Below are 12,882 nucleotides of genomic sequence, written 5' to 3'. Positions count from 1 at the left end.
TGGAATGACTTGCAAAGGGATGAAACAGGATGGAGCAAAGCTATGAGTGAGTGTCAGTGAGACCACAAGGGGATGGAATAAGCTGATCAGCCCATCCCTCAAATGTCCAGCTTCCTCTCCAAACACTGCATCCATCATTTTCTGAACATTTATGCATAATCTTTCTCTTCTACATTTGCCTTCCCTTTTCTTCCTTTCCCTAATTTTTATTTTTAGTTTGCAAGCCCCACAAGTCAAGGACCTGGTTCTTTAATTCTTTAAAATGCCATGTGGCAGGTTAATGACCTCTGTTAATAATGTCACTAATAATAATCCCAAATAAGTTTGTGAGTAAGTGTGCTTCAGCACAAATGTAATTCAATTTAGGATTAGGATGCTTAGAAATGCCACAAAAAATATCTACCTGAAAACATTTAAAATAAATCTGGATTTCAAGGGATGAAGCTAGGTTATTGGCTTTACATGCTCTGCCTCATTGGCAGTGTTTAACCCTCTTATTGTGAAAATGAACAATCAATGGCTTAAGATACAGTGCCTCATTTAAATTTAAATAATAAGCTGTCCAACAGAGAACCATGTGCTTACGGTTGATGAAAGCAAGGCAGTTCTTAAATATCACTTTAGTAAATTGGCTTATGACACATTTAATTTGGTTCACTCCAGTAAAGCATCCTACATCTGATTCCAAAAATCAGATTATTTTAGTGTCAAGATGATAGACGTGCTCTGAAAGATCTTTAAGGTAAGTATCAACTATTTGCTGCCTTGTGTCCATTGTTAGAGGCTGAGCAAAGTGACCCATATTCTAAACCCAAGAGTTTGATCATCAGTCTTAGGTTTCAACAGTGCAACAGGTGGATTTGACCTAAAGGCTTTTGGGAGTGGGGCTAGCCTTGATAACCACAGTTCCCCCTCCCCATATTGTTGCTCTCGCTCATAACCCAAGGCATTGGTTGACTGCTGTGATGTCATGGGGTACTCACAAACATTCTGATAAAATTGAAGATCAGATACACAGCTTTTGCAAACTACAGCTGATAAATATAAATTGAACAATTGTTTGGTCTTTTGGGGTGGGGGTGGAGGCAGAGGAACAGGACAGGGAGTATGGAGAATGGGGAATTGAGCACAAGCAAGGAGACTAAGGACCTGATTGGAAAGAGAACCTGGCAGGCAAGGGAGCACAGAAAGTGGAGCTGCAGGAGGCATGGCAGATCAGGAAAAGGGTACAAGCAGGTAGTTTTGCTGAGAAACCAAGGATGAGTTCATGGATCAACACTTGGAGTTTCTGAAAGGAAAGCATATATAGATATAGACAGTGCTTTTTTCTTGGGGTACTCAAGGGTACGTAGTATTGGCACCTTTTTTCTAGAAAAAAAATACAGTGGTACCTTGGTTTTTTAACGTCTTAGAGGCCGAACATTTTGGTTTTCGAACGGCGTAAACCCAGAAGCAAATGCTTCGGTTTTCAAACACGCCTCAAAACATGCCACGCGGCTTCTGATGAGTGCAAGATCCGGAGGCCGGCTGTTGAGTCTCGGTTTTCAAGTGTTTCAGAATTTGAACAGTCTTCCAGAACGGATTACGTCCGAAAACCAAGGTACCACTGTATTAGATCTAGATGCAGATATAGGGAAACTCACATAGAGCCCATGAGATGTTCTCTCCTATGGATCAGGAGGGTTGAGATGGAACGGAGGTCAGCGTGGTGGAAATTCAGGCCAGGCATGCCCAAACTTCGGCCCTCCAGATGTTTTGGACTACAATTCCCATCTTCCCCGACCACTGGTCCTGTTAGCTAGGGATCATGGGAGTTGTAGGCCAAAACATCTAGAGGGTCACAGTTTGGGGATGCCTGGACTAGGCTGTAGCACATTCGTTTGAAAGCAGCACCTTCCAATCTGTCCCATAAAACAACAGAGATTTAAAACTGGATAGCCACAGAGGGGGAAAGAAACCGCAGTGATGGGAAAAGGCCAAAGGCATGGCATCACCCTAACTGACACTAGCTTGGAAATGCTGTCTGAAAGCTGATGCCTGAAAAATGCTGAAGGGCTTTTGATTAGGAAATTGCTTTTTACTAGCCGTGTTTAATGTGTAGGTGGAGAGAAGACAGAGCTTTTGGGGTCATTACTGTGGCCACAAAAGGCCTTCTTTACAGTTGCTTTCCACCACCCAGTTTCAAGTGAACATCACTGCAACCATAAGGACTAGAATCTTGATTTTTAAATGAAGGCTGGTCCCCCCCCCTTAGGTTAAATAACCAGGGCACTTCTTGGTCCACATAAATGAACTCTAAAGGTTTCAAAAGGTCTGTAGGTTTTGACTGCACTCTTGCATTTTTTGCAGAAAATGCCTTCGGTGCTTTAATATGTAGGAGTGCTGATGCGGAGATACTGCAATTCATTTATTTGAAAAGGATAATTGTCAAGACCCCCATTTCCTATTTATTAAGCTGATCCTGCTTATTTATCTATTGGCCTAACAGAAGGAAAGAAAATATATGCAGTTGTTAGTTACTGATGTATTAGATTTCAGTACTCCATAAGGTTTATCTCCTCTAATTGAAACTAAAAAGTCAATAAACAGAAGTTAGCAAAAGCATAAATTAGTTGCAAACAGTTGTGTGTGCTTACAACTTCCAAGTATGTCTTACAACCATTATGCTGTGTTAGCTTTTTAAAACCTAGTTTGCCTTGTCAGGGTAAATAATGGCCTATGTCACTTTAATAATATTTTAAAGAAAGAACTTGTAAAGCATAATGCAGTTGAGGGGGACTGGAAAATAGGTCCTTAAGAAGACAGTGGAAGACAATAAGTGTTCTCATATGCAATAGGCAATATAATGTGCTGTGCAGTATAGTTTCATTGCAAATTAATTCATTTTCTCTGAGATGTTTTCCAGGCACAGTTCTCGCCATCACAATGCCTATTACACAAATCTGTAATCTGCAAAACAATGGAGACAGGAACAAAAGATAGATCTGTGCTTTCTGCAGCAGATGGCACAACTCCAGAGAACAAAGCAGTTCAAAACAGCTCACATTAGCAGAAGTAACACTAGTCCTGGCAATTTATTACACTTTATCAGGCAAAAAAGGCACTTTCAAATCTGTTAGCTTTGACATATGGGGATCAGAAGATAATAGCTAAATGATAGCAGAAAGAAAATCCACTTATTTAAAGAATAGAGAAGGAGGAAAACTGTTTTGCAGGAAGTCATCAAGAATGCTGAGGTTTATTTTTCTTGTTTGGATAGAATCAAAGCAGTCAAAGTTTCAGCGAAGGAACGAGTTTATTGGGTGAAGATCAAAGCTGTCAGGAATATAGAAATAGAGAGGCAAGCACTGAATGAAGATGAAATTGAGAAATCCTGAGAGGATGTGTACCAGATGCATGACACGGGTTCACTTCACATTTTAAGGATTTAGGAGTCTCAGAATTTAGTTGTTCCGTATTGTGTGTGGTATCCAGTTAATATGTCCATCTGTGCAAGGATTTACCGTACACTTATACAATGGATCTTCCCTCCTATCTCTCCCCACCCCCGAGGCAGGCTATGGGGAGTGTGACCAGTTTACCAGCACTGGGCGCTGAGCTGAATCAAGTGTCACAGAGGGTCCTGCAACAATGACTTAAAACAGAAGGGGAGAGGCAGGAGGGCTGCTGAAATTCAATAGCCTAAAGTCTATTGATTAGGGGAAACCCTAGAACAGATTTAGGTAAGGGCAGAGGGAGGAGAAAGAGGAATTTCACTGTGCAAGCGTAAAGGTAAAGGACCCCTGGATTGCTAAGTCCAGTCAAAGGCCTCTATGGGGTTGCAGCGCTCATTTCGCTTTCTGGCCGAGGGAGCTGGTGTTTGTCCACAGACAGCTTTCTGGGTCATGTGGCTAGCATGACTAAACCACTTCTGGTGCAACGGGACACCGTGACGGAAACCAGAGTGCACGGAAGCGTTGTTTACCTTCCCGCTGCAGCAGTACCTATTGATCTACTTGCACTGGCGTGCTTTAGAACTGCTAGGTTGGCAGGAGCTGGGACAGAGCAACGGGAGCTCACCCCATCTTGGGGATTCGAACCACCAACCTTCTGATCAGCAAGCCCAAGAGGCTCGGTGGTTTAGACCACAGCACCACCTGCATCCCTTTGAAGCTTAAAGCCTTTCACTGACAGAGCACATTGGATCCTGCCTGCAGGATCCATGTGTAGCCTTTGACATGCAGCCCACTACACCAATACAGTAGAATAGAATTTAAAGGGGCCTTTGTGTACATATTCTGTAGCAGTTGGTACTTGGGAATGAAGGGGAAAAAATGCTGAAGTTTCAGAAATCACCACAGATTTTAGTTCGTAGTGAACAAGATACATTTCCCCATGTTATTTTGTATGAATGAATGGGATTGCATGGGCAAAGCAGCTGTTTTCATGGAACTCAATGTATATTCAATTCATTCATTATACTGATGCCATTTTATTAAAACAGATTCAGATGCCTGTATCATTCGCTGGAAATCATGTCAAAACATCTGTGGTGTTATTAAAACAGAGGGCATGATTCTGTCTCCCCACCCACCCCACGTTCTGAGTCAAGTATCATTGCCCCCATAACCCAGCAGCCTGTGAAACATTAGAATTGAATAAGCATTTTCAAAGATCAACATTTCTTGATAAACCGTTTAGCTCATTATGAGAAATGCAAAGCTGACAATGGAGATGACAGGAGCATTTGTTAAGCAAATGCACAGTGCATCTTAGAAGGGCATGGCGAGGAGCAATGAAATGTGTAGACAACAGTTAGGAAGTGCTTCTTAATCTGAATGCAGCAAATTCTCTCTCTCTCTCTCTCTCTCTCTCCCCCCCCCCCCCTATGTAGAGCTGTTTGGTAAAACAGGAATATGAAATGTACTGCTATTTTGGAAGCATTAGCCGCGTTAGGTTTTCTCACTCCCTGCAGGACTACCCATGTAAATTAGTTTTGCATCCTGTCAAATCAATAATTGCTTTGCTCATCGGGCCCTCACAGTAAAATGGTGTTTGTTCAGGTCAGCAGAACTTGTGACATATCTCTCGTCATGAAAGCAGCAGGGAAAGAAAACAAACAAATCATCTCATTTGGATTTGAGCATTCAAAAACTTGGTGTCTGCCTGAGTGATGAAAGATATTTTCACGTGCAGACACATGCACTTCTTAGCCTGTGTAAATGGAAAAACATCCAACAAGGTTACCTATCACAATATGGGCCTAAGCCAGGAAGATGGCTATTGTCCATTGGGGCTGGTACGGCAGAAAGGAGGCCAACAGTAGGGGAAGCCAGAGCCAAGGCAGAGGCAACTCATTCTAGTTTTGTCTCCATTCTCTGTCTTTTTTGAAGTTTTTATTTGATTATACAAATTCTTTCGCACAGATAATGTTATTACAAATATTAGAATTGCACAAGATTGTTCCGAATCCCGAAACTTCCCTCCTCCCCTTTGTGGGTTTTTTGAATAACCTTTTTAAACTGCATATTGTAAGTCCATCTATTTTTACCATTCTCCATTATATCCAAAGTCTATGTGTCATTGCAATAATTATTTAAAGCCTGCCAAAGAGTTCAAGTGGTCTTTCAAGTACAATATATATTTGCCCCATTCTTTGTTGAAGTTTTGATCCTCCAGATTTCTGATTTTCCCGGTTAATCCTGCCATCTCTGCATAATCCAATAATTTCTTCTGCCAGTCCACCCTAGTAGCTATCTTGTCGTTTTTCCAGCTCTGGGCAAGAAGCATCCTTGCAGCTGTTGTAGCGTACATAAACAGTCTTTCCAGTTCCTTCGGTATCTCTGCACCTACAATTCCTAACCAAAAGGCTTCTGTTTTTTTAATAAAGGGTATTTTAAGCCCCCTTTTTGGGGCGGGGGAGGTGTAGTTTTGTCTCCATTCTCTGCCCTGCTGAATTCTGCAAGGGGCAGCACTGAGACTAAGCAGAAGTACCACACCCTGAACTGGTTGTAAGAAAGAAGGCAGGCAGGTGGGGAGCAGCTGAAGGCCAATTGTGGTTGGTGGGGCAATGCACCTGTTGCTCAAAGGGGCCAGCCGCTACTAACAATGGGTGAAATGTTGCAATGTTCCTCTCTCACCTCAGTGACAATTACTCTTCAAGCACAGGCTCCCCAATGACAACCGTTGTGAAATTAGCACAATCCTTCCTGCATGTGTCTCATTAAAGTGCCACAAAAGAACACAGTAGTGGCATGTTGTCAAACAGAGCACAGATCAAGTTTTGTTTTCCCAGCAGTTTGGGAGGTGGTTAGAATTTTAACATAAGCATATATAAAGTAAAAAGCAGCTCTTTGTATATATGCATCTATTTCTCAGGTTTCCTTCAACTATAGATACCATTGAGCATTGAAAGAAAACCAATTGGGCAATGGAACCGCATGGTTCCAGATGGTTAATTGTTACTTTATGTTAGACAATTGGTAGGCAAACTAAGGCCCGAGGGCCGGATCCAGCCTAATCTCCTTCTAAATCCAGCCCGCAGACAGTCCGAGAATCAGCGTGTTTTTACATGAGTAGAATGTGTCCTTTTATTTAAAATGCATCTCTGGGTTATTTGTGGGGCATAGGAATTTGTTCATTTTCCCCCCAAAATACAGTCCCCCCCACCCCAAGGTCTGAGGGACAGTGGACTGGCCCCCTGCTGAAAAAGTTTGCTGACCCCTGTCAGTTAGACTGTGTATGGAAGGTGAAACTATTCAAAAAATGTTTCCTGTAGCACCCAAATTTCTTGAAAAAGGAAGACATGAAAGGATTTTAAATGGGCCACAATAACCCTGTTGGAATATTTGCTAGCCCGCCCTGCAATATATAACAGCAAATCATAGAGCCGGACTTGCAGATCCTCTGTCAGAGCAAACATGAGTCTTAACAGCATGAGTAATGTTTCAGTAATCCATCACCAAATAGGTACTCACAGTTTGTTATGGCTCTCTCTGTGGCATTTGCTGTTATTTTTTGCCTAGCTGAAGATAGTGGAAGGCTGAAATAGAATTCTTATTAAATTACAATCAACATTCCACATTCTGTATTTGCAAGGCAAAATCCACACTCCTATTTGCTGTGGAGGTGCCAACTCAGTTCCCACCCACTTGCTTGAGCCAATTTGTATTTATTTATTAATTTTCATGATTTTGGACAGTTCCGTAAGCCACCGTTTGAGGAAATGAGGTGGTGAAGACAATACAGGAACTGAGAAATGATTTGTTTTTGGATCTGAGAGGATTAACTCTGAAACATTTCCAGAAACTTTTTCTTACTTGGGATATTTGGAAATTGTTGCACTTCTGTGGAGCTCATATTTTTTATGAGCTAAACCGGAGGAATGTTGAAGCGCAATGGATAAATTGTTCCCAAGCCCACAAAACAAAAAAATCCAGATTTTGACTGCAACTGTGTGTCTTACCTTTGTGTGAGATCAGTTCTGTGATACTTAATCTCTCTTTGGTGATCTCCCATATCCCATGAGAGTAGTAGGAGACACTTGCCTTACCCAAGCCATTCAACTACTACTACTACTACTACTACTACTACTACTACTACTACTTATTATTTATACCCCACCCACCTGGGTGGGTTTCCCCAGCCACTCTGGGAAGTTTCTAGCAAAATTCTAAAAAATAATAAGATGTCTGACATAAAAACTTCCCTGAACATCCTTCAGATGTTTTCTAAAAGTTGTGCAATTCTTTATCTCTCTGACATCTGATGGGAGATAAGCTCTTTTCATATCCTCCCTAATAAGTTAAAACTGAACCACCTCCTGAAATATCAACACAATAGTTTGTTTTCAAAAGAGCACAACCTGTGACAGCCTCTAAGATTCTCAATGTTATAGAACTTGAGAGATAGATTTGTATGTCTGGCTGTTCAGGAGGTTTTCTATTTATTTATTTGCAGCATTTTATCCCGCCTCTCTATAAAAGGCAGTTTACAATCAACAGCATAAATCAGTGTAGCTTTAATCTATAAAATAATCATAAAACAGCAATAAACAATGAAAGTACATGGTGAAGCATGCTTACTGTGATGGGAAATCACCATTGCTTCATTGCCTCGCAGAGTCAATAAACAAAGCATTGAGGCAAAACTTCAAGCTTTATTCTTGGCCAAGAATTGTGTCCTTCCAACCTCACAGTTCAGGCAGAAGACACCAAACATACCCATCTATAAGCTTTTATAAATAGGTAAAGATAAAGGTAAAGGGACCCCTGACCATTAGGGGCCGAGGGAACCAGCGTACAGCTTCCAGGTCATGTGGCCAGCATGACAAAGCCACTTCTGGTGAACCAGAGCAGCACACGGAAACGCCGTTTACCTTCCCGTTGTAGCGGTCCCTATTTATCTACTTGCACTTTGACATGCTTTCGAACTGCTAGGTTGGCAGGAGCTGGGACCGAGCAACGGGAGCTCACCCCGTCGCAGGGTGTGTCCCATTATAAATAGGTAACAAGATACAAATGAAACTATTCACACGTGACACTGTTTTCCATATGACACTCGTTTACAGATTGTATTCTTTCTTTCTTTTTTTTATAATAATTTTTATTAGTTTTACAAACAAAACTAAACAAACTACACAAACATACAATATAACACTGTCCCTTCGTTTTCCCTCCACCCACTGGTTCACCTCTGCCTCCAGTGAAACCCGTGCGCTTTGAGAATCAAAGGGGTCCATTGTAAGTTGGGTTTGGCCTCCCCCCTCCTCCCCCCCCCTGCCACTGAAAGGACAGGAATGGAGGAGCTCTGAGGATTGGTTTCCCCCAGCTCATTCATAAGCTACTTAAACAAATACAAACATAACAATAATAGGGGAGAATTTTAACTCCCCAATTCTTATTACCTTAACCTTATACTTGTGACTTCCTCGATAGTCTTCCTCCTGGTTTTCCTTAAACAAAATCTAAAATTTATGGCGGGTTTTCTATTTCAGTTTAAAATCCTTTTCTTATATTATTAACTCAACCCTCCTCCTTTTCCATGCTGCCCTCCCACAGGCCCCCTCCTGCCACAAGAGGAACCTGTGGGGCACAGCATTTACAAGGTTCCATTGTATCCCCTCCTCACCCCTCTGAGCACTCCCTGCCACTGAGTATCTCAGAGTAAGGAAAGGAGAGTAGGCAGCTTTCTGCCTAAACCTAACTTAACTTACAAAAATTTACATTAACTTAAATTCTTTCCTAAGCCGTTCTTAGAACTCCCTCCAGAAAACACAGCTTTTTCCATTCATTTTTACACTCCATCTCCTCTCCCTAAGTCTTTCCCCCCAATTGGATTAGCATTTCCGTTAACAGGCCAAAATTTCAGAAACCAAAAACAAAAAATTTTTTAACTAAATATTCACCCCACACCCATTCTTTCCCATATCCGTCTCCAGACCCTTGTCCTCCCTTGCCCCTGTCTTTCCCATTCCTCCCTGACATCACCCCACATTTCAACCCCTCCAGGATCTTCAAGTCCATTAATCCTCAAATTCCTTTGCTTCTCATTTTCTTGCTCTGCTTGATTTTCTTCCTTTTGAAGTCCATGCTTTGCTTCATCCCAAACATATTTTTTATAGTCCAAGTCCTCTTTAAAATTTTCATCTAGTTGTTTCTCCTGGCATCCAGATTCAATCTCCACAGTCTCCAAAATCAAATTTTCCTCTAAATCCTGGACTTGGACTTCATCCTCGACTGCTGAAAAATTGGGATGTTGCCGTTCCTTGTAGATATCCTCCCATATTTGTAGATAGTTTAGCACAGCCTCCTGGAAGGCTCGAGAGTACTTTGTTTTCATATTTCTCCTGACCGCAGACAAACAGGAGGTGGAGAACAAAGAGGTGCTGGAAAATTCCTTCCTCAGACGGTCGACTCCATTTTGGCTGTTCTTTTCCTTTGTCTTTTAAGTCAATCACAACTCCATTCTTAATTCCAAAATTGAATAGTTCTACCACATTTTCAGTCAATTTTTACTGATTTCAACAGCACGATAAATCCACCCGGTCTTTTGACAGCTTGACAGCTTTTGACAGCTGTCAAAGCACTCTCCCCCTTGATAATGCTATACCTCAAGGGGTGCCGGACTCGGGAGTTGAGAGGGATCAAAAAAGTCTTTCTTTCTCTCGGGTCCACAGTCCCAGATGCCTTTTGCCGTTCAGCTTAAGATTATTTAAAGCGCCTCCCAGTTTTCCATTAGGAAGAGACCGACTTCCGTTTCTTTAAAGCCTCTCCTATTTTCCAATTAACGAATTTAAAGTCCGTGATCGCAAATTCCACTTACTTTTTGGAAGCTTAAATTTGTTCGGAAGAATCTGCCGCTTGCCGGGTCAGGACTCGGAGCTTCACTTCTCGGAGGTAAGATATAGCCCAAAATGGCTCCCGCGGTTCCACCCCGCCGGCTCTCTATTGAGCTCTCGGGCAGGGACATCGGCGCGTGAGGTCCCTGCGTCCTTCTCTCCGCCGCGACAGACCGGAAGTCCAGATTGTATTCTTTCTTTTCACTTTATGGCAACTTTGTATACTGCGATCATTGTTTTTCCACAACATTTCTAAGTTACTATGAATACAGCCAGCAAAACAAGTGTTCAAATTGGATTTATGAAGTGTTCAAATTGGATTTATGATTTATGAAGAGCATTAACAAATATACAGTGGTACCTCGGTTTAAAAACACAATTGGTTCTGAAGGCTGTACTTAACCTGAAGCGTACTTAACCTGAAGTGAACTTTCCCATTGAAAGTAATGGAAAGTGGGCCTCCGGTCCGTCGCGCTGAGGAAGGAGGACGCAGGGACTTCGCGTTCCGAAGTCCCTGGCCTCTCGGAGGGGGGGGAAGTCCGCAGAGCGAGCGGACTCCCCACAAAAGCACCGGGAAGAGCGTCCCGGTGACTCAATACCCAGCAGCTGCTCCGTTCCGCGAATCCTCCACTGCCCGAGAGCTCAGTAGAGCGATCGAGAGCCAGCGGAGTGGAGTCGCGGGAGCCATTTTGGGATCCATTTTACCTCCGAGAGGCGAAGCTCCGAGTCTTCACCCAGCAAGCGGCGGATTCTTCAAAAAAAAATAAGAGACCTATACAAAGTAAGTGAATCTACATTTGGACTATTAAAAAAATAATAATCTCGAAAATAGGAGAGATTTTTTTTAAAAAAAACGGAAGTCGATCTCTTCCTATTGGCTAAATTGGGAGGCGTATTAAATATCCTCAAGCCGAAAAAGGAAAAAAGTTTTTGGATTGTGAACCCGAGAGAAAGAAAGACTTTTTCAATCCTTCTCAGCTCCCGAGTCCGGCACCCCTTGAGGTTTAGCATCAATAAGGGGAAAGTATTTTGACAGCTGTCAAAAGCTGTCAAAAGCTGCCAAATTGCTAAAAGACTAAGGAATTTTATTGTGTTGCTGTGGAAGTAAAAATTTGGAATTGGGACTGGATTTTTGATGGAGTTAAAAACAAAAGAGAAGATCAGCCAAGATGGAGCCGATCGTGTAAAAGCAAGGAATTTTCCAGCACCCTTTGCCCTCTATCTTCTGCCTGTCTGCGGTTAGGAGAACTATGAAAACAAAGTATTCTCAAGCCTTCCAGGTGGCTGTGCTGAACTATCTACAAATATGGGAGGACATTTACAAGGAACGACAACATCCTAATGGATCACTATTAGAAAATGAGGTTCAAGATCAGGATTTGGACAATTTTGACTCTGATAATTTTGACTCTGAGACTGAGTATGAGGAGCAACAATTTGATGTTAAAGGAGAAGGTGATCTGGACCATAAAAAACATTTTGTGGATGAGGTAAAACAAGGATTCGAAAAAGAAGAACAGAGTGACAGGGAGAAGCAAATTGAAATGAAGATTAATGGAAAGAAGGAACCTGGAGGGACTGAAATGGGGAGTTATGTCATTGAGGGAGAGGAAAGGCAGGGGGAGGGGGGAATAGGGGTCTGGAGTTGCATGGGGGAAAGAACTGTCGTGGGGTGAGAATTTTAGTTTAAAGGCTTTTTGGTTTTTGAATGACGGTTTCTGACATCTTGGCGTGTTTAAGGAATGCTGATTCAATTGGGGGAAAAGATATTGGGAGGGGGGAAGGAGAGTGTTGTAAAAATTGACCTTTCTGGAGGGAGTTGGAAGAAGGGCCGAGGAAAGAATTTCTGGATTAATATGAATAAGTTTGTGTTTAGATAGGTGTTTGAGTAGAGAGCTGCCTGTCTCTCTCTCTTTACTTGGTGGCACCCAGTGGCAGGGGGTGCCCTGGGGGGAGGGGAGGGGGTAGAGGGAAACCCAGACACAAAAAAATGGAACCTTTGAAGTGCTGGGCCCCGCGAGCCTCTCTTGTGGCAGAAGAGGGCTCGTGGGAGGCCGGCACGAAGAAGGAGGAGGATTAAGTTAATAGTGTAAGAATAAGATTTTGAATTAGAGTAGAAAACCCGCCACAATTAATTAGAGAAGTTAGGAAAACCAGGAGGAAGAGATTTGAGGAAGTCACAATTACAATGTTAAGAAATTAAGATTTGGGAATTTATAATTCTTTTTTTTTTCCTTTTTCTTTTTTTTCTTTTTTTTCCTTTTTTCTTTTTTATTGTCTTTTTGTTGTTGTTTTTTGTTAAATTGGATTGTTATGCTGAAGAATCAGCTGGGGGAAAACCAAGCCTCAGAGAACCTCCATCCCTGTCCTCTCAGTGGCAGGGAGGGGATGAGGGGGGAGGAAGGAGGGGGAGGTCAAACCAAGCCAAAAATGGACCCCTTTGGTTCCCAACGCTCACGGGTACCACTGGTGGCAGAAGTGGTCTTGTGGGTGGAGGGAAACTGAAGGGACAGAGTTTACATTGTATGTTATGTTTGTCTTTTTTCGTATAAAAACCAATAAAA

General features: G+C 42.3%; 1 protein-coding gene across 1 annotated transcript in view; it reads left to right on the top strand.

The window, feature by feature from the left end:
- Positions 1-12,882, top strand: part of CDH12 (cadherin 12) — a 432,344-nt gene that overhangs the window by 404,415 nt on the left and 15,047 nt on the right. The gene's annotated exons all lie outside the window — the stretch shown is intronic.

The sequence above is a fragment of the Zootoca vivipara genome, chromosome 8 (genome assembly GCF_965207765.1).
Source record: "Zootoca vivipara chromosome 8, rZooViv2.hap1.1, whole genome shotgun sequence".
Taxonomy (NCBI): Eukaryota; Metazoa; Chordata; class Lepidosauria; order Squamata; family Lacertidae; genus Zootoca; species Zootoca vivipara.
This window is presented reverse-complemented; position numbering and strand designations above follow the sequence as displayed.